The 25,133-nt window shown below is 38.9% G+C and overlaps 19 non-coding genes across 19 annotated transcripts; 2 read left to right on the forward strand and 17 right to left on the reverse strand.

Annotated features, from left to right (window-relative positions):
* Window positions 1–9,302: 9,302 nt before the first annotated feature.
* On the reverse strand, window positions 9,303–9,384 carry TRNAS-AGA (transfer RNA serine (anticodon AGA)). The gene has a single exon. It is a non-coding gene; the product is annotated as a tRNA-Ser (tRNA).
* A 3,937-nt stretch (window positions 9,385–13,321) lies between these two features.
* Window positions 13,322–13,403, forward strand: TRNAS-AGA (transfer RNA serine (anticodon AGA)). The gene has a single exon. It is a non-coding gene; the product is annotated as a tRNA-Ser (tRNA).
* Window positions 13,404–15,114: 1,711 nt separating this feature from the next.
* Window positions 15,115–15,196, reverse strand: TRNAS-AGA (transfer RNA serine (anticodon AGA)). Its single transcript has one exon. It is a non-coding gene; the product is annotated as a tRNA-Ser (tRNA).
* A 612-nt stretch (window positions 15,197–15,808) lies between these two features.
* TRNAS-AGA (transfer RNA serine (anticodon AGA)) lies at window positions 15,809–15,890 on the reverse strand. Its single transcript has one exon. It is a non-coding gene; the product is annotated as a tRNA-Ser (tRNA).
* Window positions 15,891–16,625: 735 nt separating this feature from the next.
* TRNAS-AGA (transfer RNA serine (anticodon AGA)) lies at window positions 16,626–16,707 on the forward strand. Its single transcript has one exon. It is a non-coding gene; the product is annotated as a tRNA-Ser (tRNA).
* A 238-nt stretch (window positions 16,708–16,945) lies between these two features.
* On the reverse strand, window positions 16,946–17,027 carry TRNAS-AGA (transfer RNA serine (anticodon AGA)). Its single transcript has one exon. It is a non-coding gene; the product is annotated as a tRNA-Ser (tRNA).
* A 600-nt stretch (window positions 17,028–17,627) lies between these two features.
* Window positions 17,628–17,709, reverse strand: TRNAS-AGA (transfer RNA serine (anticodon AGA)). Its single transcript has one exon. It is a non-coding gene; the product is annotated as a tRNA-Ser (tRNA).
* A 454-nt stretch (window positions 17,710–18,163) lies between these two features.
* TRNAS-AGA (transfer RNA serine (anticodon AGA)) lies at window positions 18,164–18,245 on the reverse strand. Its single transcript has one exon. It is a non-coding gene; the product is annotated as a tRNA-Ser (tRNA).
* Window positions 18,246–18,757: 512 nt separating this feature from the next.
* Window positions 18,758–18,839, reverse strand: TRNAS-AGA (transfer RNA serine (anticodon AGA)). Its single transcript has one exon. It is a non-coding gene; the product is annotated as a tRNA-Ser (tRNA).
* A 600-nt stretch (window positions 18,840–19,439) lies between these two features.
* Window positions 19,440–19,521, reverse strand: TRNAS-AGA (transfer RNA serine (anticodon AGA)). Its single transcript has one exon. It is a non-coding gene; the product is annotated as a tRNA-Ser (tRNA).
* Window positions 19,522–19,989: 468 nt separating this feature from the next.
* On the reverse strand, window positions 19,990–20,071 carry TRNAS-AGA (transfer RNA serine (anticodon AGA)). The gene has a single exon. It is a non-coding gene; the product is annotated as a tRNA-Ser (tRNA).
* Window positions 20,072–20,583: 512 nt separating this feature from the next.
* Window positions 20,584–20,665, reverse strand: TRNAS-AGA (transfer RNA serine (anticodon AGA)). The gene has a single exon. It is a non-coding gene; the product is annotated as a tRNA-Ser (tRNA).
* A 600-nt stretch (window positions 20,666–21,265) lies between these two features.
* Window positions 21,266–21,347, reverse strand: TRNAS-AGA (transfer RNA serine (anticodon AGA)). Its single transcript has one exon. It is a non-coding gene; the product is annotated as a tRNA-Ser (tRNA).
* A 449-nt stretch (window positions 21,348–21,796) lies between these two features.
* TRNAS-AGA (transfer RNA serine (anticodon AGA)) lies at window positions 21,797–21,878 on the reverse strand. Its single transcript has one exon. It is a non-coding gene; the product is annotated as a tRNA-Ser (tRNA).
* Window positions 21,879–22,390: 512 nt separating this feature from the next.
* Window positions 22,391–22,472, reverse strand: TRNAS-AGA (transfer RNA serine (anticodon AGA)). The gene has a single exon. It is a non-coding gene; the product is annotated as a tRNA-Ser (tRNA).
* A 600-nt stretch (window positions 22,473–23,072) lies between these two features.
* TRNAS-AGA (transfer RNA serine (anticodon AGA)) lies at window positions 23,073–23,154 on the reverse strand. The gene has a single exon. It is a non-coding gene; the product is annotated as a tRNA-Ser (tRNA).
* Window positions 23,155–23,618: 464 nt separating this feature from the next.
* On the reverse strand, window positions 23,619–23,700 carry TRNAS-AGA (transfer RNA serine (anticodon AGA)). Its single transcript has one exon. It is a non-coding gene; the product is annotated as a tRNA-Ser (tRNA).
* Window positions 23,701–24,212: 512 nt separating this feature from the next.
* TRNAS-AGA (transfer RNA serine (anticodon AGA)) lies at window positions 24,213–24,294 on the reverse strand. The gene has a single exon. It is a non-coding gene; the product is annotated as a tRNA-Ser (tRNA).
* A 600-nt stretch (window positions 24,295–24,894) lies between these two features.
* On the reverse strand, window positions 24,895–24,976 carry TRNAS-AGA (transfer RNA serine (anticodon AGA)). Its single transcript has one exon. It is a non-coding gene; the product is annotated as a tRNA-Ser (tRNA).
* Between the last annotated feature and the right edge of the window lie 157 nt (window positions 24,977–25,133).

The raw sequence follows: 25,133 nt of genomic DNA on the forward strand, positions 1-25,133 counted from the left end.
GAGTGAAGAAGTATTGTCTGGTAATGTAAGTGTTGTCAAGTGTATGAGGGCATTGGAGAATGTGGGAAGATTATACAGAGTGAAGGACAAACCATGGTTCAGTGATGATTGTAGACGTGCTTTTTTGGAGAAGTAGGAGGTCTATCATCTTTGGAAGGGTAACAGATCAGATTTGACCTGGAATAACTATACTCAGGTTGAAGCCTTTGCTCAGAGTTTATGCTTCAAATGAAAAACTGAAAAGGAATATAATCAAACCATAAAAGAGACCCTTTCTGTAATAACCCAGGAACATGAGTGGTGGACAACCCTTAAATCTGCCCTCTTTGGTGTAGATGCAACAGTTCCTCCTTTACTTGAACCAGGTGGCTCAGTCACTGACTGTCCAAAGGAAAAGGGAACCATATAATCCGATGTGTTTGCCAGTAAACAGAGTAATGAGAAACTCTAACTTCCTCATACCTGTTTTCCCGAGTCTAAAACTAGTTTAGCTTTTCGATCTCTGTTGATGGACCTTGATGCTTATGGTGGTGTGACCCAAATGGTATTTTTCTTTGTTTTTTATAAAGACTCCAGATTTCTTAGCTCCAAAGTTAGGCTATCTGTTTTTTGCACAAGTTAGTGAAAGAGTAGCTTTGTGATTGTGGTTGCTCAAGTTCAACCGATTACCGCCCAATTTCTATAACTCCCAAATTATCTAAAGTTTTTGAACGTCTTCTGGCAATACGTCTTAATTGCTCTTCGGAAGGTAATCATCTTTTCCCTAGTTTACAATTTGTTTTTCCTAAAGGCCTTGGAGCATGTGATCCTTTCTTACAATCTCCAATGCTGTACAGAAATCCCTTGATTTTGGTCTTGAAGTTTGTATGATTGGCCTCGATTTTAGTGAGGCCCTTGTTTTGAAACTCACAGTTGGGAGTCGGTGGATCGTTTCTTAGCATTATTATTGAATGTTTAAGTAATAGATCTCAAAGAGGAGTTGTTGATGGGCATCATAGCGAGTATAGAAATGTGATATCTGGTGTTCCACAGGGTAGTGTTTTTGGCCCATTACTTTTCATACTATATACACATGACATGTGGTTTAGCTTAGAAAACAAGCTTGTTGCATATGGTGATGATGCTACTCTTTGCACCAATTCCATCTCCTGAATGTAGATCTGAGGTTGCTGAATCCATTAATAGAGATATAGCTAGAATTAGTGCATGGTGAAAATTGTGGGGTATAAAGTTGAATCCTAATAAAACTCAAAGTATGATTGTAAGTAGGTCAAGGACAGTGGCTCCTCAACATCCAGATCACAACATTGATAATGTTTCTTTAATTTGTAAGACTTGAAATTTTAGGTGTGATTCTCTACAGCAAATTTACTTTTGAGAAACACATTAGGGCTGTGTCTTCTTCAATTGCATATAAAATTGGCTTATTGAGAAAGTCTTAAGATTTTCGGTGATCAATCTATTTTGAAGAAGTGTTTTAATTCTTTCATTCTACGTTGTTTCGAATATTGTTCTCCTTTCTGGTCTTCAGCTGCTGATTCTCATCTTAATTTGTTAGGTAGGAACTTACTGTCTATTGAATTTCTTATTCCTGATGTAGATATTAATCTTTGGCACCGTCGTTCAATTAGTTCATTATGCATGTTGCATAAGATTTTTCATAATTCAGACCATACCTTTACATTCAGATCTTCCTGGATAGTTCCATCCTGTTCGTAATGCTAGGAATTCAGTTAATTCTAATAGCCAGGCCTTCTCCATCACGAGGCTCAATACTACACAGTATTCTAGAAGTTTTATTTAGCTCTGACCAAGTAGTGAAATGATCCTCCTAATTGGGTAGTTAAATCCGTAGAACTTTAAAGTTTCAAAGTTGCAGCAAAGGTTTTTATGGTGAACAGGCTGTCATAAGTATTTTTTTAGTCTATATATTAATGATGTTTCAATGTTGTTAATTTTTTTTTAATATTTTTTTTTTTTTTCATGATATCTGATATCGTTTGTTTCCTTATTTCCTTTCTCCACTGGGCTATTTTGCCCTGTTAGAGCCCTTCAGCTTATAGCATCATGCTTTTCCAGCAAGGGTTGTAGCTTGGTAAGTAATAATAATAATAATAATAATAATAATAATAATAATAATGATAATAATTCTGTGTATATGATAGTAAAGGAAAAATGAGCCGTAACCAGAGAGAGTGAGTTCCAATGTAGTACTTTCTGGCCAGTAAAAGGACCCAAAAACACTCTAGCGGTAATACCTAAACACTTACAGTAATAGACCAAGTGGTAAAAACACCAATCTATAGAGACTAACGCTTTTGGAGTGGTACTAGATTTAAACACTTTAAATAATTGTCGAGATTAGAGATAAAAGTAAACATTTTAACTTTCAGTAACCAATGGGAAACTTATGCATTGTAGAAGAGTATTTTGTAGACTGAACAACGGCAAGGTCTACCTTCTTCCGATGCTGTCCAACTAGATTGTGCCATCTTTCACAGTGCCATTCTCCTTATGTACCCCCCTTTTTAGTTCGAGCTGTATAACTGTGTCACGTGCGCTTTCACAAAGACTGCACAAAAAAAAGCCTCTCATTGATGATCTCTATGACAGAAATTTACGTTTTCATAACATTATAGGAAGTAATTAAAATTTATTCCTATTCACTTGGAAAAAAAAAGTTTCTAAAAGAAATTTCAATTAACTGAGAAATAAATGAGAAATCATTTCAAATGACTTCACTTACAATCTGAATGCCACGTCAATTCTTTTAGAAATTCTAAATATTTTAACTTCTATGTTGCAAGAATTTTCTATAACGTCAAAATAAAACTCAATGTTTTTAATTTATTTGTGCTGCACATTACATTTACCAAATTCGCAATTCATTTACGTTACTGACATGTATGGTTGAGTGATTACATAAAAAAACTTAATGATGATAATACGAGTGATTAATATTGCTACTCATTAAATCGTAATGATTTTAAACTCTTTAAACATCCATGATAATTCTCCCTTCAAGATATTATTGCTAACACTGTTGGAGCCAGTCATTCAAGTAGAACCCTGTTGGAGCCAGGCATTTAAATCGAGCACTAATGGAGTAAAGCATTTAAATAAAGTACTGTTGGGGCTAGGCATTCAAGTCGAGCAATGTAATACCCAAGCATTTAGGCAGAGCACTCATGGAGCTATGCATTTGAATAGAGCACTGATGGGGCTAAGCATTTAGGAAGAGCTTAGTTGGATCCAGGCATTTATGTAACGTACTGTTACAACCAGGCATTTAAGTAGTGCACTGTTGGAGCCAGGCTTTTCAGTTGAGCACTGTCGGAGCCAGGTATTTAAGTAGAGCACCAATGGTGCCAGGCATTTAAGTAAAGTACGAATGGAGCCAGGCATTTGAGTAGAGTGCTGTTTGGGCCAGGCATGTAAGTAGAACACTGTTGGAGCCTAGCATTTGAGCCCCGTGAGGGCCTAGCATTTAAGTTGACCCCTGTGGGGGCCTAGCATTTAAGTTGACCCCTGTGGGGGCCTAGCATTTAAGTCGAGCCCTGTTGGAGCCTGGCATTCAAGTCGAGTACAGTTGGAGCTTGGCATTTAAGTCGAGCCCAGTTGGAGCCTGGCATTTAAGTCGAGCCCAGTTGGAGCCTGGCATTGAAGTCAAGCCCTTTTGTAGCCAGGGATTCAAGTCGAGCTCTGTTGGTGCCAGGCATTCAAGTCAAGCACTGTTGGTGCATGGGATTTAAGTCAAGTGCTGGTGGAGCCAGGGATTTAAGTCAAGCACTGTTGGAGCCAGGCATACAAGTTTAGCCCTGTTGCTGCCAGACATTTAAGTCGAGCCATGTTGGTGCTAGGCCTTTAAGTCAAGCACTGTTTGAGCCAGGGATTCAAGTTGAGCTCTGTTGGTGCCAGGCATTCAAGTCAAGCACTGTTGGAGCATGGGATTTAAGTCGAGTACTGGTGGAGCCAGAGATTTAAGTCAAGCTCTGTTGGAGCCAGACCTACAAGTTTAGCCCTATTGTAGCTAGACATTTAAGTCAAGCCCTGTTGGTGCTAGGCATTTAAGTCAAGCATTGCTGGAGCCAGGCATGTAAGTCAAGCACTGTTGAAACCAGGCATGTAGGTAGAGCACCGATGGATCTAGGCATTTAAGTTGAGTACTGTTGGAGCCTGGCAGTTAAGTTGAGCACTGTTGGAACCAGGCATTTAAGTAGAGCACTGTTGGAGCCAGGCATTTAAGTAGAGTGCAGTTGGATTCAGGCATTTAAGTAGAGTGCAGTTGGATTCAGGCATTTAAGTAGAGTGCAGTTGGATTCAGGCATTTAAGTAGAGTGCAGTTGGATTCAGGCATTTAAGTAGAGTGCAGTTGGATTCAGGCATTTAAGTAGAGTGCAGTTGGATTCAGGCATTTAAGTAGAGTGCAGTTAGATTCAGGCATTTAAGTAGAGTGCAGTTGGATTCAGGCATTTAAGTAAAGTACTGTTACAGCCAGGCATTCAAGTCGAGCTCTTTTGGAGCCAGGCAGTTAACACGAGCCATTTTGGAGACAGACATTTAACTTGAGACCTGTAGGAGCCAAGTATTTAAGTCAAGCCCTGTTGGAGCTAGGCATTCAAGTCAAGCCCTGTTGCAGCCAGGCATTCAAGTCAAGCCCTGTTGGAGCCAGGCATTCAAGTCAAGCCCTGTTGGAGCCAGGCATTCAAGTCAAGCCCTGTTGGAGCCAGGCATTCAAGTCAAGCCCTGTTGCAGCCAGGCATTCAAGTCAAGCCCTGTTGCAGCCAGGCATTCAAGTCAAGCCCTATTGCAGCCAGGTATTCAAGTCAAGTACTGTTGGAGCCAGGGATTTAAGTCAAACACTGTTGGAGCCTAGCATTTAAGTCAGGCCCTGTTGGAGCCAGGCATTTAAGTCAGGCCTTGTTGGAGCCAGGCATTTAAGTCAGGCCCTGTTTGAGCCAGGCATTTAAGTCAGGCCCTGTTGGAGTCAGGCATTTAAGTCAGGCACTGTTGGAGCCAGGCATTTAAGTCAGGCCCTGTTGGAGCCAGGCATTTAAGTCAGGCCCTGTTGGAGCCAGCCATTTAAGTCAGGCCCTGTTGGAGCCAGCCATTTAAGTCAGGCCCTGTTGGAGCCAGGCATTTAAGTCAGGCCCTGTTGGAACCAGGCATTTAAGTCAGGCCCTGTTGGAGACAGGCATTCAAGTCAGGCCCTGTTGGAGACAGGCATTCAAGTCAGGCCCTGTTGGAGACAGGCATTCAAGTCAGGCCCTGTTGGAGACAGGCATTCAAGTCAGGCCCTGTTGGAGACAGGCATTCAAGTCAGGCCCTGTTGGAGCCGGGCATGTAAGTCGAGCATGTAAGTCGAATCCCGTTGGAGCCGGGCATGTAAGTCGAGCCCCGTTGGAGCCGGGCATGTAAGTCAAGCCCCGTTGGAGCCGGGCATTTAAGTCGAGCCCTGTTGGAGCCGGGCATTATAGTTGGGCATGTAATATGAGCCCTGTTAGAACCGGGCATGTAATTCGAGCCCTGTTGGAGACTGGCATGTAAGTCGAGCCCCGTTGGAGCCTGGCATGCAAGTCGAGCCCCGTTGGAGCCTGGCATGCAAGTCGAGCCCCGTTGGAGCCTGGCATGCAAGTCGAGCCCCGTTGGAGCCTGGCATGCAAGTCGAGCCCCATTGGAGCCTGGCATGCAAGTCGAGCCCCATTGGAGCCGGGCATGTAATTCGAGCCCTGTTGGAGACGGCATGTAATTCGAGCCCTGTTGGAGACGGCATGTAATTCGAGCCCTGTTGGAGATGGCATGTAATTCGAGCCCTGTTGGAGACGGGCATGTAATTCGAACCCTGTTAGAGCCAGGCATGAAAGTCGAGCCCCGTTGGAGCCCGGCATGAAAGTTGAGCCCCGTTGGAGCTCGGCATGAAAGTCGAGCACCGTTGGAGCCGGGCATGAAGGTCGAGCCCCATTGGAGCCGGGCATGAAAATTGAACCCCGTTGGAGCCGGGCATGTAAGTCGAGCCCCGTTGGAGCCAGGCATGTAAGTCGAGCCCCATTGGAGCCGGGCATGTAAGTCGAGCCCCGTTGGAGCCGGGCATGTAAGTCGAGCCCCGTTGGAGCCGGGCATGTAAGTCGAGCCCCGTTGGAGCCGGGCATGTAAGTCGAGCCCCGTTGGAGCCGGGCATGTAAGTCGAGCCCCGTTGGAGCCGGGCATGTAAGTCGAGCCCCGTTGGAGCCGGGCATGTAAGTCGAGCCCCGTTGGAGCCGGGCATGTAAGTCGAGCCCCGATGGAGCCGGGCATGTAAGTCGAGCCCCGTTGGAGCCGGGCATGTAAGTCGAGCCCCGTTGGAGCCGGGCATGGAAGTCGAGCCCCGTTGTAGCCGGGCATGGAAGTCGAGCCCCGTTGGAGCCGGGCATGGAAGTCGAGCCCCGTTGGAGCCGGGCATGGAAGTCGAGCCCCGTTGGAGCCGGGCATGGAAGTCGAGCCCCGTTGGAGCCGGGCATGGAAGTCGAGCCCCGTTGGAGCCGGGCATGGAAGTCGAGCCCCGTTGGAGCCGGGCATGGAAGTCGAGCCCCGTTGGAGCCGGGCATGGAAGTCGAGCCCCTTTGGAGCCGGGCATGTAAGTCGAGCATGTAAGTCGAACCCCGTTGTAGCTGGGCAAGTAAGTCAAGCCCCGTTGGAGCCGGGCATGTAAGTCGAGCCCCGTTGGAGCAGGGCATTATAGTTGGGCATGTAATTCGAGCCCTGTTGGAGCCGGGCATGTAATTCGAGCCCTGTTGGAGACGGGCATGTAATACGAGCCCTGTTGGAGCCTGGCATGTAATTCGAGCCCCGTTGGAGCCGGCCCAGCAAGTGGAGCCCCGTTGGAGCCGGGCCTGCAAGTCGAGCGCCGTTGGAGCCGGGCAGGCCGGTTGAGCCCCCTTGGAGCTGGGCAGGCCGGTTGAGCCCCCTTGGAGCCGGGCAGGCCGGTCGAGCCCCGCTGGAGCCGGGCAGGCCGGTCGAGCCCCGCTGGAGCCGGGCAGGCCGGTCGAGCCCCGCTGGAGCCGGGCAGGCCGGTCGAGCCCCGCTGGAGCCGGGCAGGCCGGTCGAGCCCCGCTGGAGCCGGGCAGGCCGGTCGAGCCCCGCTGGAGCCGGGCAGGCCGGTCGAGCCCCGCTGGAGCCGGGCAGGCCGGTCGAGCCCCGCTGGAGCCGGGCAGGCCGGTCGAGCCCCGCTGGAGCCGGGCAGGCCGGTCGAGCCCCGCTGGAGCCGGGCAGGCCGGTCGAGCCCCGCTGGAGCCGGGCAGGCCGGTCGAGCCCCGCTGGAGCCGGGGGGCCCGCAAGTCGAGCCCCGCTGGAGCCGGGGGGCCCGCAAGTCGAGCCCCGCTGGAGCCGGGGGGCCCGCAAGTCGAGCCCCGCGGGAGCCGGGGGGGGGGGCCGCAAGTCGAGCCCCGCGGGAGCCGGGGGGTGCCCGCAAGTCGAGCCCCGCGGGAGCCGGGGGGTGCCCGCAAGTCGAGACCCGCGGGAGCCGGGGGGTGCCCACAAGTCGAGCCCCGCGGGAGCCGGGGGGTGCCCGCAAGTCGAGCCCCGCGGGAGCCGGGGGGTGCCCGCAAGTCGAGCCCCGCGGGAGCCGGGGGGTGCCCGCAAGTCGAGCCCCGCGGGAGCCGGGGGGTGCCCGCAAGTCGAGCCCCGCGGGAGCCGGGGGGTGCCCGCAAGTCGAGCCCCGCGGGAGCCGGGGGGGTGCCCGCAAGTCGAGCCCCGCGGGAGCCGGGGGGGTGCCCGCAAGTCGAGCCCCGCGGGAGCCGGGGGTGCCCGCAAGTCGAGCCCCGCGGGAGCCGGGGGGTGCCCGCAAGTCGAGCCCCGCGGGAGCGGCGTGGTGCCCACAAGTCGAGCCCCGCGGGAGCCGGGGGGTGCCCACAAGTCGAGCCCCGCGGGAGCGGGGTGGTGCCCGCAAGTCGAGCCCCGCGGGAGCGGGGTGGTGCCCGCAAGTCATGCCCCGCGGGAGCCGGGGGTGCCCGCGAGTCGAGTCTATTTTATCTTGCTACTTACCATTACAATGTAATCTCACTGCAATGGAATGGAGCAGCCCTGCTTCTGAGCCTAAATTTGGGCCAAACCTGAGTACCTGAGTAGAAATAGGTTCGTAATTTTTAGGTTTGTAATTTTTCCTGCCAGTCTTTGGCTGGTGAATAATTAAAGAGATCTTGTGTCTAAGCTAGATCTTGTAGCACTGTTTGCAGCCAGGTCCATGCCTTTGGTTTTTTGCACTTTACATCATCGCCATTCATTCCTACCACCCCTCATGATCTTGTAACGATGTTTGTCTGTCAGGCAGTGCCCGGGACCTGGCAGAGGCCAAGGTGCAAAAATTGTTACTAGAACGTGATGGGGAGTTCTGTGAGCACCAATGACATCGGAAATGAAAACACCACAGCCAAAGTCTCGCTCCTGGTTTGTGTATTCATTGTTCAGGCAAGGAGCGGAGACTCGGGTAGGCACAAAATTCCAGAAATAACATGTTTACTGTTTGAAATCTGGTTGTTAGGTTTTGGTTTGCTCTACTTATATGTTATATCATGGTTATAAATGGTTGTACTACCTCGCAAAAGATCTTAAAAATTGTTGGTCCATTCTTGTTTACTTCTAGTCTGACTCATAGCCAACTTGCAGTTTATGTAAAACAGTTACATGGGTTTGTTTTTATTTCATTCTCGTTGCTCCTCATGGCAATGATATCTGACTGCATTGGACTACAACAATTAACTAATTTTTGACCTTAAAATTTGACAAGAGTTGAGTACCTGAGTGTAGACATAGGTTTTAAACTTTGCCCGCAAATCTTTGTCTGGTGAACAATAAAGAGATATGGGGCTAATCAAGACCTGGTAGTATTATTTATTGCCAGATCCATGCCTTTGGTTTTTACCGCTTTTGATGTCAACGCCAATCATTACTGCCACTTGTTATAATTGGTAACAATGTTTTCCCGGTCTGCACTGCGTGGTTGTGTACACACACCATTTGAGGTGATGTGTGATTTTTTTAAGTAGTGAGAAGGAAATGGGAGGAAATTGTTTAAATATCAAGGATTAAAAGATTTAATTAAGTGATTCTAATAAACTTTCTTTCATATATAGACTTTCTAGAAATATTTGATACTTGTGAAGGATAAAGTTTCTGAGAACAGTTATTTTATCATCATTGAACACTAAGCAATTGATAATCTTGATTATCCTTTAAATTTGGGTGATATTCAAACCTTGCAGTATATGATAAACTGAGCTACCAGTGCAATTTTAATATATGGCACATTTTTAAAATCTCTCAAATTTCGCAGTGAGTAGGATTCGAACCTACGCGGGAAGATCCCATCTGATTTCTAGTCAGACGCCTTAACCACTCGGCCATCACTGCTTAGAAAACAATTCTAGCTGTGTTCTGTTTTTTTGGTAGTGTTTTGTGTGTTATGTTAAAGTGCCATTGACCTATGTTCTGGTTTATTTGTATATTTGAAATTGATGAACAAAATATGTGATATTTTATGCTCAGGGAAATTTACCTCAGGTTCTCATTTCATATAGCATTCATAACTAGAATTTGAAGATAAGACCTATATTTTATTTTTAACTTGTTCGGATCAAACTTCAGGAATGAAAGTCCCGAAGTACCACCTATGTCACCACTATGGCCTTCATAATAGTTTTAGATTTTATCTTATATCTAAGCGTTTAAGTGAATGAATTGTGAATATTTTTAAGATGAGAAATTAAGTTTATGTAAACGAAAAATTATGCAAAATTCTAGATAAGTTTAGAGTGTCACTCAGGTGTATGGCCGGCCTAAGAGTGTATGTGGTTTGTTCAGTCGGTCTGTCAGTTTGTGTTTGTGTCTGTAAACACAATTATGTAGAAACCAATTATAGATTTTTAAGAAACTTCGTGAATACATTTTGGAGGTGGACTACTCTTAAGAGAAGACAAACTTTAATTCAATATCAGTGCAGATTTCACAAATTTTAGTTCTAAAGACCTGCCATGTCTACATGGATCAAGTATTCATAGTTTAGGGGTCGTTTATTAGCATTATTATTGAATTTTAAGTAATAGATCTCAGAGTTGTCGTTGATGGGCACCACAGTGGATATAGGAATGTGATATCTGATGTTCCACAGGGTAGTGTTCTTGGCCCATTACTTTTCATACTAGATACACATGACATGTGGTTTGGCCTAGAAAACATGCCACTTTCTCTGTATCAATTCCATCTCCTGAATGTAGATCTGGGGTTGCTGAATCCCTTGATAGAGATCTAGTTAAAATCAGTGCATAGTGCAAATTATGGGGTATGAAGTTGAATCCTGACATAATTCAAAGTATGATTGTAAGAAGGTCGAGAGTGACTCCTCAACATCCCGATCTCAGCATTGATAATGTTTCTTTAACATTGTATGACTTAAAATTTTTGATGTGATTCTCGACAACAAATTTACTTTTGAGAAACACATTAGGTCTGTGTCTTCTTCAGTTGCAAAAAAATTGGCTGATAGAGAGTCTTAAGATTTTTGGTGATCAATCTATTCTGAAGAAATGTTTTAATTCTTTCTTTCTACCTTGTTACGAGTATTGTTCTCCTTTCTGGTCTTCAGCTGCTGATTCTCATCTTAATTTGTTGAGCAGAAACTTACGGTCTATTAAATTTGTTATTCCTGATCTAGATATTAATCTTCGGCACCATCGTTCAATTAGTTCATTATGCATGTTGCATAATATTTTTCATAATTCTGACCATCCTTTACATACAGATCTTCCTGGACAGTTCCATCCTGTTCTTAATATTAGGCATGCTGTTAATTCTTATGGTCAGGCCTTCTCCATCATGAGGCTCGATAAAACACAGTATTCCAGAAGTCTTATTCCAGCCATGATCAATTTGTGGAAGGATCTTCCTAATAGGTTAGTTGAATCAGTAGAACTTCAAAAGTTCAAAACTTGCAGCAAATGTTATGTTGAACAGGCTGACATAAGCCTTTTTATAGTTTATATATAACATATTGGTTTTGATATTGTTACTGTTTTTAGAATAATTCACTGTTAATTCTTTCTCATCGTTTATTTATTTCCTTATTTCCTTTCCTAACTGGACTATATTTCCCTGTTGGATCCCTTGGGGTTATAGCATCTTGCTTTTCCAACTAGGGTTGTAGCTTGGCTAGTGATAACAATAATAATAATAATGATAATGATTAATGATAAATGATAATAATGATAATAATAGGGAAAGTCCCCCAGTGAATTTTGTGATAAAAGTGTGCTGGACGGCAATATTGAAAATGGTAGAACAGAATTGGTTAAAATACAGTTTCTTTGATTGAGGTATCAGAATATGTAATTACTATACCTAGTTTTATAACAATATGATAGCATAGTAATGGGACGATAATTTATAATAACATCACAGAAGTGATTGATGTGTACAGTTTTTGAGCTTATTTTTTTGGAATTTAGAAATAGTAGTTGAGTTTAATAAAGTTTGTTCCTTTCACTGTCTTGAATTTTTTATTGATGAATGTGTGTGATCACCTTTTTTTTGAATTAAGTATTTTTTTTGCTACTTGTGCTCTTTTATTCACATATTAGGTAGTACGACGTAAGTTTTCTTGAAGATAATTCTAGTTAATGTCACTAGTTATATTCAGATCTTCCCGGACAGTTCCATCCTGTTCGTAATACTGGCAATGCAGTTAATTCTAATTGTCAGGCCTTCTCCATAATGAGGTTCAATACTACACAGTATTCTAGAAGTTCCATTCCAACTGTGACCAAGTTGTGGAAAGATCTTCCTAATCGGGTAGTTGAATCGGTGGAACTTCTAAAATTCAAATTTGCAGCAAATGTTTTTATGTTGAGCAGGCTGACATAATTATTTTTATCGTTTATAAATGAAATATATGTTTTAATGTTAAGGTTTTTACAATATTGTATTGTGATTGCTGATTACTTCTTATATCGTTTATTTCCTTATCGCCTTTCCTCACTGTGCTATTTTTCCCTGTTGGAGCCCTTGGGCTTATAGCATCTAGGTTTGTAGCTTAGCTACTACTACTACTACTACTACTACTACTACTACTACTACTACTACTACTACTACTACTAATAATAATAATAATGATAATAAAGTGTTATAAAAGGCATGTGAGAAAAATATATCCATTCCCTAAAGCGTTCCTTTTGTTCTTTAGCCTTTGCCTGCCTACTTTGACATCCTTTCTTGGCAGTGTACGTGACCTGGGTTCACGTCTGGTAGTCGTTACTGGTTTCGTGCACGAAAAAGTATTCCGTGGTGCCTCATAGATTGTGATGGTCACTGTATGTATCTCTGCCATTTCTGCAATCATAGAAATACTACAATTTCCTCTTGATGCTTAGCATTCGAAGCTGTAAGGGAAAATTATGTTGACAATAATTGGTGCTAGGAATGCTTTACGAAAATAAGATCTTGTTCGGATAACGCAAAACGTAAGATTGTGGTTATTAATGCCCTGTTGAAGACTGATAACTTATGCGCAACGAATGTGTTTTGAAGTAAAATGTAAATTTTTGTCGCGAGTGATGTGTTAGCTGGGTCAAGGTTATCTCTCTCTCTCTCTCTCTCTCTCTCTCTCTCTCTCTCTCTCTCTCTCTCTCTCTCTCTCTCCCATATTATAGTGACGTAGGCTACAAATGCTTAAAACCTACAATTAATTTTTTTCAGTGAATTTAACCAGCAAGAAACCTATGATAATTTCAAATTACTTCAATCCGAATATACATTTTCTTCGTTAGTTTTTATACCCTGAGATAAAAAGGATTTGTTTTCGTTGATACACTCATTGATGACAGTGAATGTTCAGTGCACAAACCAAGATGAAACAGTAGTGACATAATCTCGCAAGGGAGAAGATAAGATAAAGAGGGCCAGAACACTTTTAGGTCTTCAAGACGTACAGTCGCCCACACCCGGCTACTTGGCCACATTTCTTAGCCAACTTCAGCGACCACGTGGATTGTGCAAGTTTGCAAACCAGTTCGTGCACATTCAGGGCTCGGTGCCATGTTTTTTGTTGCTTTGCATTTATAGTACTCTCTCTCTCTCTCTCTCTCTCTCTCTCTCTCTCTCTCTCTCTCTCTCTCTCTTTGTTTCAGTATTTTAGCCGTATCGACGTGTGTTGCTCACGCAATGAATATTTTATGCTACAAAAAATTCTTATACTTTTCTTCTTTCTGATATTAGTTTGAGAAAATCCATTTTACTCGTCATTTGTCAGGTATTTGAAATAAAAATAAATTTAACATTTTTCTTCCTATTGATATGTGCAGTGATGGCCGAGTGGTTAAGGCGTCTGACTAGAAATCAGATGGGATCTTCCCGCGTAGGTTCGAATCCTACTCACTGCGAAATGTGAAAGTTTTCTACTGAAAGACAACAGGTGTCAGAACTGTACAGGTGAAAGACCTTTGGGACGGTGGACCGACCGGCCACCTGCCGAAAGGTTAGAGTACCTGAAAGGTTGTTACCCCATTTGTTGGATATCAAAAGTATGGTTTATTTCAAAACTGAGTATGATAAAAAGTACTTGCGTTATGCTAATAGAGGAATATTCATTTTAATTATGCTGATAATAATATGACTATAACCCAATCCATGCATGAAATGGAGAGTTGGTTTCTTTTTATTGAAGGTTTGCCCCTTTCCATATATTATGGGAGAAATCAAATCAAATTCCAGCAAATGAAGTTCTATCTATTAGTAACTAAATAGTTTGCACGACAACTAGTATAAGTAAGCTTTAGAAATTTTGTTTGAGAGATACAACTAATCCTTACAAAGGTTTGTCTTTATTTTGACTTGAAATTACAAGATTAGTAAATATGGATCTCTCTCTCTCTCTCTCTCTCTCTCTCTCTCTCTCTCTCTCTCTCTCTCTCTCTCTCTCTCTCTCTCTCGTTTGTATATGAGTGTACATAATGAATACATACATGTTTATGCATATATATATATATATATATATATATATATATATATATATATGTATATGTATATGTATATATTATATATATATGCATATATATGCATATATATATATATATATATATATATATATATATATATATATATATATATTGCATTTATGTGTAAACATGATACGGTATATAAATACATTTATTTATATAAATCATATATGTATGTGTATATATGTATGATATATATATATATATATATATATATATATATATATATATATATATATATATACATATATATATAATGTATTTAATTTTTTCAAAAGTATAATTAAGGCAAAATAACAATGGACATGGGGTGAATGTATTTTGTGGTTTAGAATAGGAGGTTTTAAGCATGATTTTGTCTCTTCTTAGTCAAATTTACCTAATCTTATTTTATGTTATGTTATGTTTGAATATATCCGTTGTTCTATCTCAAACATCTGATTAATTTTCAGTTTAGAAATCAGATGGTCGAATTCCACCCACTGCGTGAAATGTGAAAGTTTTCTAGTGAAGAGACAGCTGCTGTCAGTTCTACACAGGGGAAATATCAGTTGGCAAAGATGAGGTCAAATGTACAGCTCATTGCACCCTTTGTAACTCTTATTCAAGTGCAATTAATACGTTGTTTTCCGTAGTATCGTTATTCATTACAGCTTCAAGTATTTAACTTTAACGTTTTTTAATGAACGGTATTATTTAAAGAATTCAGTCCTCTTTACAGCCTGTGTCCCTTCCTTCATTACATTCTGCAAGCAATAACAATGTTTTTCTTAGCATTTAGAATTCGTTTATGGGCGATGCTTCGAGTATTAATTTTTATTGAATGACTTTTTTTATTACGACTTGAAATGGTAAAATAGCAAGAATACTTCCTCTTAAACTGTATTGATCTCTCTCTCTCTCTCTCTCTCTCTCTCTCTCTCTCTCTCTCTCTCTCTCTCTCTAAAAAAAGAGAAAAAAGGCAAATTTTATATAGAAACGAAGAATTGACACATTCTCAACCGTCAAGCAACACTGGCTACTCCAGTCAATCTCCTCGTGAGTTAGTACAGAAACGCTAGATGTTAATTTTTCTCATTCAAAACCTGTTCTTCTTCGCACTGAGTAGGATTCGAACCTTCGCGGGAAGATCCCATCTGATTTCTAGTCAGACGCCTTAACCACTCGGCCATCACTGCATAAAAAATATTTGAAAACATGAATTGATACATCGACAAAAAATAGAAATTAAATTACTTAGGAAGATATATCTCTTTGTACATACATTTGAAGGTGCAGTATCTCTTTATTCATATTTCATTTGGAAGGTGCAATACTTCTTTATTCATATTTCCATTTGAATGTGTAACATCACCTTCAAATGCAGGACAAGATCCCTACCGTAAGTGACTTTCAGGTGGCAGCATTAAATATGATATATTTTGTATACAATTATTCTCGTATAACAATTGTCAATATCATTATGATGGACATTATTACGGTTTTATCACCAAATTTTCTGAGTTACTTTCATATTCTAGTCGCCGTGGTTAAAAAAGCTTATTATAGATAAATCATTTAAAGCTTAATGGAAAGTCAAGCAAATAAAAATATGAATTGTATTGGACAAATATATTTAAAAACTTAAAAACGTAAAATAAATACTTTTGTAGTGTTATTTTTCGGAGAGATAGAGAGAATATTGGCATCAGAGAGAACATTGACAACCTTCCACCCATATCGTAAATTGGAACACAGGTTTATCAGTTCAGTATACTTACTTTTCCCCATTATAAAACCACACATTTTTTCGCAGTGAGTAGGATTCGAACCTACGCGGGAAGATCCCATCTGATTTCTAGTCAGACGCCTTAACCACTCGGCCATCATTGCTAAGAAAACAGTTAATATGTTGACTGGATATCTCATAAAAAATATGCAAAGCTTGAATGAAACAGGTGAAACTAGTTTCAAATATGATAAGAAAAATCTTCTTTTCAATGAAGGACAAGACCCAACTACAAGGTGACTTTCAGCTGACAGTATAAATAAATTACATATTTTGCAGACAATCATGCTGTCATCATTTCATTTTTATTGTGATGACAATCATTACAGTATTATCGGACTTATTTTCGCTGGTTTTTCATTTTCTAATAGCCATCTAAAAAAAATAAAAATTATCATATGATAAATGCATCAAAAGTTTAATTGGAAATTCAAACAAATAGTCATGAATTATATAATGGACAAGATTATTTGAAGGTTTGTTCGACATAACACTGTTTTCAGGAATATATATATATATATATATATATATATATATATATATATATATATATATATATATATATATATATATATATATATATATATATATATATATATATGGTCTCTTGTCTTGCATTTAACAGATGTTAAAACTACATCTACAAATGTAAATATGATTAAAGAGGTATTGTGCCTTCAAATATAAATATGAAGAGAGATATACCTTCTTGAGTTGCTTGAAAGGAAAGTTTTTGCATGAATTTTCCCATCAAATTTGAGATAAGTTTTACCTTTGATGCCGTTAACGATTCTATGATTTTCTTGATCTATCAAGTTAACTTCTGTAATATTTTCTGTTCAGTGATGGCCGAGTGGTTAAGGCGTCTGACTAGAAATCAGATGGGATCTTCCTGCGTAGGTTCGAATCCTACTCACTGCGAAAAAATGGGCAGTTTTTAATCGAGTTGAGTAACATATAGGAGTCAACACCGGAGCATCTGTGTCAGTTTACGAAATTTGAAGGATTATGCCGACGTTCTCTCTATCTCATATATATATATATATATATGAGATAGAGAGAACGTCGGCATAATCCTTCAAATTTCGTAAACTGACACAGATGCTCCGGTGTTGACTCCTATATGTTACTTAACTCGATTAAAAACTGCCCATTTTTTCGCAGTGAGTAGGATTCGAACCTACGCGGGAAGATCCCATCTGATTTCTAGTCAGACGCCTTAACCACTCGGCCATCACTGCTTAGAAAACACTCCAAATGATGAAGTGATAGATCAACAAAATCATAGATCCGTTAACAGCAGCAAAGGTAAAACTTATCTCAAATGTGATGGGAAAATTCTTGCTAAAACTTTGCTTTCAAACAACATAAGAGGATATATATCTCTTTATATTTACATTTGAAGGTGTAATTTTAACTTCTGTTTCAATGCAGGACAAGATCCCTACCGTGACTTTCATCCGACGGCATAAAATATTACAGATTTTGTATACAATAATTCTCATGTAAGCATTATTTCAATATTATTGTGATGGTCATTAATACTGCATTATCACAAATTTTATTAGCCTTGTTTTCCATTATTCTAATCACCATGTGCAAAAAAAGCTTTTATAGATAAATCATTTTAAGCTTAAGAGAAAGTCAAGCAAATAAAGTCACAAATTGTAATGTATAACTTATTAAGTACTTCACGAAATGAAATAAAGTACTAGTGAAGTATTCTTATTTGGAGAGAGAGAAAGGCAATGTTAGCATCCTGCTGTGAAACTCTTGCACTAGTACAGGAACTCCTGAGGTTCTCTATAGTATTCCTCCCCATTAAAAGCTGAACATTTTCTCGCAGTGAGTAGGATTCGAACCTACGCGGGAAGATCCCATCTGATTTCTAGTCAGACGCCTTAACCACTCGGCCATCACTGCATAGAAAACATTACAGATGTTGACTTGATAGATCAACAAAATCATGGAACCGTTAACAGCTGACGTCATAGAATATTACAGATTTTGTATACAATAATTCTCATATAACCATTATTTAATTATTATTGTGATGCCCATTATTACTGCAATATCAAATAATTTTTTGCCATGTTTTTCATATTTTAATCACCTTATACAAAAATAGGTTTTATAGATAAATCATTAAATCATTTAAAGCTTAACTGAAAGTCAAGCAAATAAAGACAGGAATTGTAATGTATAATCTTAATAAAAACTTCAAGAAACTAAATAAAGTACTTGTGAAGTATTCGTATTTGGAGAGAAAGAGAGAGAGAGTGAAATGTGGATCCTCATGCCAAATTCTCGAAATTTCACAGGTATTCCAGCGTTCACTATTATTTCACTTCTGCCTATTAAAATTTACCCATTTTCTCGCAGTGAGTAGGATTCGAACCTACGCGGGAAGATCCCATCTGATTTCTAGTCAGACGCCTTAACCACTCGGCCATCACTGCTTAGAAAACATTACAGAAGTTGAATTGATAGATCAACAAAAATATGCAAACGTTTAAATGCAACAAAAGTGAAACAGGATTTAAATATGATAAGAAAAATCATGGTAAAACTTTTCTTTCAAGCAAAATAGGTGGTTATACCTCTTTATCCATCTTTAAGCTTGAAAGTGTAACATTAACTACTTTTCAATGCAGGACATGGCCCATACTACAAGGTGACTTTCAGCTGACAGTATAGATAGATTACATATTTTGCCGACAATCATTCTGTCATTTCATTTTTATTGCGATGGCAATTATTACAGTATTATCGCTATTATTTTCGCTGGTTTTTCAGTTCTTAATAACCATTTGCAAAAAACTTCTCATTATATCATATATACATTTAAAGTTTGAATTGAAATTCAAATCAATAAAGGCATGAATTATAAATCCTGCTGATTTCGTAACTGGCACACATGCTCCAGTGTTCACTGCTATGTTACTTCACTCGATTAAAACTGCCCATTTTTCGCAGTGAGTAGGATTCGAACCTACGCGGGAAGATCCCATCTGATTTCTAGTCAGACGCCTTAACCACTCGGCCATCACTGCTTAGAAAACATTCCAAATGATGAAGTGATAGATCAACAAAATCATAGATCCGTTAACAGCAGCAAAGGTAAAACTTATCTCAAATGTGATGGGAAAATTCTTGCTAAAACTTTGCTTTCAAACAACATAAGAGGATATATATCTCTTTATATTTACATTTGAAGGTGTAATTTTAACTTCTGTTTCAATGCAGGACAAGATCCCTACCGTGACTTTCATCCGACGGCATAAAATATTACAGATTTTGTATACAATAATTCTCATGTAAGCATTATTTCAATATTATTGTGATGGTCATTAATACTGCATTATCACAAATTTTATTAGCCTTGTTTTCCATTATTCTAATCACCATGTGCAAAAAAAGCTTTTATAGATAAATCATTTTAAGCTTAAGAGAAAGTCAAGCAAATAAAGTCACAAATTGTAATGTATAACTTATTAAGTACTTCAAGAAATGAAATAAAGTACTAGTGAAGTATTCTTATTTGGAGAGAGAGAAAGGCAATGTTAGCATCCTGCTGTGAAACTCTTGCACTAGTACAGGAACTCCTGAGGTTCTCTATAGTATTCCTCCCCATTAAAAGCTGCACATTTTCTCGCAGTGAGTAGGATTCGAACCTACGCGGGAAGATCCCATCTGATTTCTAGTCAGACGCCTTAACCACTCGGCCATCACTGCATAGAAAACGTTACAGATGTTGACTTGATAGATCAACAAAATCATGGAACCGTTAACAGCTGACGTCATAGAATATTACAGATTTTGTATACAATAATTCTCATATAACCATTATTTCATTATTATTGTGATGCCCATTATTACTGCAATATCAAATAATTTTTTGCCATGTTTTTCATATTTTAATCACCTTATACAAAAATAGGTTTTATAGATAAATCATTAAATCATTTAAAGCTTAACTGAAAGTCAAGCAAATAAAGACAGGAATTGTAATGTACAATCTTAATAAAAACTTCAAGAAACTAAATAAAGTACTTGTGAAGTATTCGTATTTGGAGAGAGAGAGAGAGAGAGAGAGAGAGAGAGAGTGAAATGTGGATCCTCATGCCAAATTCTCGAAATTTCACAGGTATTCCAGCGTTCACTATTATTTCACTTCTGCCTATTAAAATTTACCCATTTTCTCGCAGTGAGTAGGATTCGAACCTACGCGGGAAGATCCCATCTGATTTCTAGTCAGACGCCTTAACCACTCGGCCATCACTGCTTAAAAAACATTACAGAAGTTGAATTGATAGATCAACAAAAATATGCAAACGTTTAAATGCAACAAAAGTGAAACAGGATTTAAATATGATAAGAAAAATCATGGTAAAACTTTTCTTTCAAGCAAAATAGGTGGTTATACCTCTTTATCCATCTTTAAGCTTGAAAGTGTAACATTAACTACTTTTCAATGCAGGACATGGCCCATACTACAAGGTGACTTTCAGCTGACAGTATAGATAGATTACATATTTTGCCGACAATCATTCTGTCATTTAATTTTTATTGCGATGGCAATTATTACAGTATTATCGCTATTATTTTCGCTGGTTTTTCAGTTCTTAATAACCATTTGCAAAAAACTTCTCATTATATCATAAATACATTTAAAGTTTGAATTGAAATTCAAATCAATAAAGGCATGAATTATAAATCCTGCTGATTTCGTAACTGGCACACATGCTCCAGTGTTCACTGCTATGTTACTTCACTCGATTAAAACTGCCCATTTTTCGCAGTGAGTAGGATTCGAACCTACGCGGGAAGATCCCATCTGATTTCTAGTCAGACGCCTTAACCACTCGGCCATCACTGCTTAGAAAACATTCCAAATGATGAAGTGATAGATCAACAAAATCATAGATCCGTTAACAGCAGCAAAGGTAAAACTTATCTCAAATGTGATGGGAAAATTCTTGCTAAAACTTTGCTTTCAAACAATATAAGAGGATATATATCTCTTTATATTTACATTTGAAGGTGTAATTTTAACTTCTGTTTCAATGCAGGACAAGATCCCTACCGTGACTTTCATCCGACGGCATAAAATATTACAGATTTTGTATACAATAATTCTCATGTAAGCATTATTTCAATATTATTGTGATGGTCATTAATACTGCATTATCACAAATTTTATTAGCCTTGTTTTCCATTATTCTAATCACCATGTGCAAAAAAAGCTTTTATAGATAAATTATTTTAAGCTTAAGAGAAAGTCAAGCAAATAAAGTCACAAATTGTAATGTAAAACTTATTAAGTACTTCAAGAAATGAAATAAAGTACTAGTGAAGTATTCTTATTTGGAGAGAGAGAAAGGCAATGTTAGCATCCTGCTGTGAAACTCTTGCACTAGTACAGGAACTCCTGAGGTTCTCTATAGTATTCCTCCCCATTAAAAGCTGCACATTTTCTCGCAGTGAGTAGGATTCGAACCTACGCGGGAAGATCCCATCTGATTTCTAGTCAGACGCCTTAACCACTCGGCCATCACTGCATAGAAAACATTACAGATGTTGACTTGATAGATCAACAAAATCATGGAACCGTTAACAGCTGACGTCATAGAATATTACAGATTTTGTATACAATAATTCTCATATAACCATTATTTCATTATTATTATGATGCCCATTATTACTGCAATATCAAATAATTTTTTGCCATGTTTTTCATATTTTAATCACCTTATACAAAAATAGGTTTTATAGATAAATCATTAAATCATTTAAAGCTTAACTGAAAGTCAAGCAAATAAAGACAGGAATTGTAATGTACAATCTTAATAAAAACTTCAAGAAACTAAATAAAGTACTTGTGAAGTATTCGTATTTGGAGAGAGAGAGAGAGAAAATGTGGATCCTCATGGCAAATTCTCGAAATTTCACAGGTATCCCAGCGTTCACTATTATTTCACTTCTGCCTATTAAAATTTACCCATTTTCTCGCAGTGAGTAGGATTCGAACCTACGCGGGAAGATCCCATCTGATTTCTAGTCAGACGCCTTAACCACTCGGCCATCACTGCTTAAAAAACATTACAGAAGTTGAATTGATAGATCAACAAAAATATGCAAACGTTTAAATGCAACAAAAGTGAAACAGGATTTAAATATGATAAGAAAAATCATGGTAAAACTTTTCTTTCAAGCAAAATAGGTGGTTATACCTCTTTATCCATCTTTAAGCTTGAAAGTGTAACATTAACTACTTTTCAATGCAGGACATGGCCCATACTACAAGGTGACTTTCAGCTGACAGTATAGATAGATTACATATTTTGCCGACAATCATTCTGTCATTTCATTTTTATTGCGATGGCAATTATTACACTATTATCGCTATTATTTTCGCTGGTTTTTCAGTTCTTAATAACCATTTGCAAAAAACTTCTCATTATATCATAAATACATTTAAAGTTTGAATTGAAATTCAAATCAATAAAGGCATGAATTATAAATCCTGCTGATTTCCTAACTGGCACACATGCTCCAGTGTTCACTGCTATGTTACTTCACTCGATTAAAACTGCCCATTTTTCGCAGTGAGTAGGATTCGAACCTACGCGGGAAGATCCCATCTGATTTCTAGTCAGACGCCTTAACCACTCGGCCATCACTGCTTAGAAAACATTCCAAATGATGAAGTGATAGATCAACAAAATCATAGATCCGTTAACAGCAGCAAAGGTAAAACTTATCTCAAATGTGATGGGAAAATTCTTGCTAAAACTTTGCTTTCAAACAACATAAGAGGATATATATCTCTTTATATTTACATTTGAAGGTGTAATTTTAACTTCTGTTTCAATGCAGGACAAGATCCCTACCGTGACTTTCATCCGACGGCATAAAATATTACAGATTTTGTATACAATAATTCTCATGTAAGCATTATTTCAATATTATTGTGATGGTCATTAATACTGCATTATCACAAATTTTATTAGCCTTGTTTTCCATTATTCTAATCACCATGTGCAAAAAAAGCTTTTATAGATAAATCATTTTAAGCTTAAGAGAAAGTCAAGCAAATAAAGTCACAAATTGTAATGTATAACTTATTAAGTACTTCAAGAAATGAAATAAAGTACTAGTGAAGTATTCTTATTTGGAGAGAGAGAAAGGCAATGTTAGCATCCTGCTGTGAAACTCTTGCACTAGTACAGGAACTCCTTAGGTTCTCTATAGTATTCCTCCCCATTAAAAGCTGCACATTTTCTCGCAGTGAGTAGGATTCGAACCTACGCGGGAAGATCCCATCTGATTTCTAGTCAGACGCCTTAACCACTCGGCCATCACTGCATAGAAAACATTACAGATGTTGACTTGATAGATCAACAAAATCATGGAACCGTTAACAGCTGACGTCATAGAATATTACAGATTTTGTATACAATAATTCTCATATAACCATTATTTCATTATTATTGTGATGCCCATTATTACTGCAATATCAAATAATTGTTTGCCATATTTTTCATATTTTAATCACCTTATACAAAAATAGGTTTTATAAATAAATCATTAAATCATTTAAAGCTTAACTGAAAGTCAAGCAAATAAAGATAGGAATTGTAATGTACAATCTTAATAAAAACTTCAAGAAACTAAATAAAGTACTTGTGAAGTATTCGTATTTGGAGAGAGAGAGAGAGAGAGAGAGAGAGAGTGAAATGTGGATCCTCATGCCAAATTCTCGAAATTTCACAGGTATTCCAGCATTCACTATTATTTCACTTCTGCCTATTAAAATTTACCCATTTTCTCGCAGTGAGTAGGATTCGAACCTACGCGGGAAGATCCCATCTGATTTCTAGTCAGACGCCTTAACCACTCGGCCATCACTGCTTAGAAAACATTACAGAAGTTGAATTGATAGATCAACAAAAATATGCAAACGTTTAAATGCAACAAAAGTGAAACAGGATTTAAATATGATAAGAAAAATCATGGTAAAACTTTTCTTTCAAGCAAAATAGGTGGTTATACCTCTTTATCCATCTTTAAGCTTGAAAGTGTAACATTAACTACTTTTCAATGCAGGACATGGCCCATACTACAAGGTGACTTTCAGCTGACAGTATAGATAGATTACATATTTTGCCGACAATCATTCTGTCATTTCATTTTTATTGCGATGGCAATTATTACAGTATTATCGCTATTATTTTCGCTGGTTTTTCAGTTCTTAATAACCATTTGCAAAAAACTTCTCATTATATCATAAATACATTTAAAGTTTGAATTGAAATTCAAATCAATAAAGGCATGAATTATAAATCCTGCTGATTTCGTAACTGGCACACATGCTCCAGTGTTCACTGCTATGTTACTTCACTCGATTAAAACTGCCCATTTTTCGCAGTGAGTAGGATTCGAACCTACGCGGGAAGATCCCATCTGATTTCTAGTCAGACGCCTTAACCACTCGGCCATCACTGCTTAGAAAACATTCCAAATGATGAAGTGATAGATCAACAAAATCATAGATCCGTTAACAGCAGCAAAGGTAAAACTTATCTCAAATGTGATGGGAAAATTCTTGCTAAAACTTTGCTTTCAAACAACATAAGAGGATATATATCTCTTTATATTTACATTTGAAGGTGTAATTTTAACTTCTGTTTCAATGCAGGACAAGATCCCTACCGTGACTTTCATCCGACGGCATAAAATATTACAGATTTTGTATACAATAATTCTCATGTAAGCATTATTTCAATATTATTGTGATGGTCATTAATACTGCATTATCACAAATTTTATTAGCCTTGTTTTCCATTATTCTAATCACCATGTGCAAAAAAAGCTTTTATAGATAAATCATTTTAAGCTTAATAGAAAGTCAAGCAAATAAAGTCACAAATTGTAATGTATAACTTATTAAGTACTTCAAGAAATGAAATAAAGTACTAGTGAAGTATTCTTATTTGGAGAGAGAGAAAGACAATGTTAGCATCCTGCTGTGAAACTCTTGCACTAGTACAGGAACTCCTGAGGTTCTCTATAGTATTCCTCCCCATTAAAAGCTGCACATTTTCTCGCAGTGAGTAGGATTCGAACCTACGCGGGAAGATCCCATCTGATTTCTAGTCAGACGCCTTAACCACTCGGCCATCACTGCATAGAAAACATTACAGATGTTGACTTGATAGATCAACAAAATCATGGAACCGTTAACAGCTGACGTCATAGAATATTACAGATTTTGTATACAATAATTCTCATATAACCATTATTTCATTATTATTGTGATGCCCATTATTACTGCAATATCAAAT

This window comes from Palaemon carinicauda, chromosome 31 (genome assembly GCF_036898095.1).
Source record: "Palaemon carinicauda isolate YSFRI2023 chromosome 31, ASM3689809v2, whole genome shotgun sequence".
NCBI lineage: Eukaryota > Metazoa > Arthropoda > Malacostraca > Decapoda > Palaemonidae > Palaemon > Palaemon carinicauda.